Consider the following 363-nt stretch of genomic DNA (forward strand, 5'->3'; position numbering starts at 1 on the left):
TTTATAGGAAGCAAGGAGGGGGGTGGGGGGCCCCTGAGGAGGGTACTGAAGGGCTGAGAGCGGCAGATCCTGGGTTACATGGGGGGCCCCCCGAGGGTACAGAGGGGGGCCCCCATAGAGGCAATCAGTTGAGGGGGGCCCCCCAGCCATCGGTGGGGGCCCCCCTGTGCGAGGAGGCCCCCCTAGGGTAGTGGGGGCCCCCTAGGGTACAGTTAGAAAGTATAAAAGGAGAAATGCATGCAATAAAAACAAAATAAATAAACTAATATAAATATAAATACACAGAAAGAAAGAATAAGGGTTCAGGGGGGCCCCCATGCAGCTAGCGGGGGGGGGCCCCCCTAGGGGGGCCCCCAAGACAGC

This window comes from Eimeria mitis, genomic scaffold (assembly GCF_000499745.2).
Source record: "Eimeria mitis Houghton genomic scaffold, Emh_scaff1456, whole genome shotgun sequence".
Taxonomy (NCBI): domain Eukaryota; phylum Apicomplexa; class Conoidasida; order Eucoccidiorida; family Eimeriidae; genus Eimeria; species Eimeria mitis.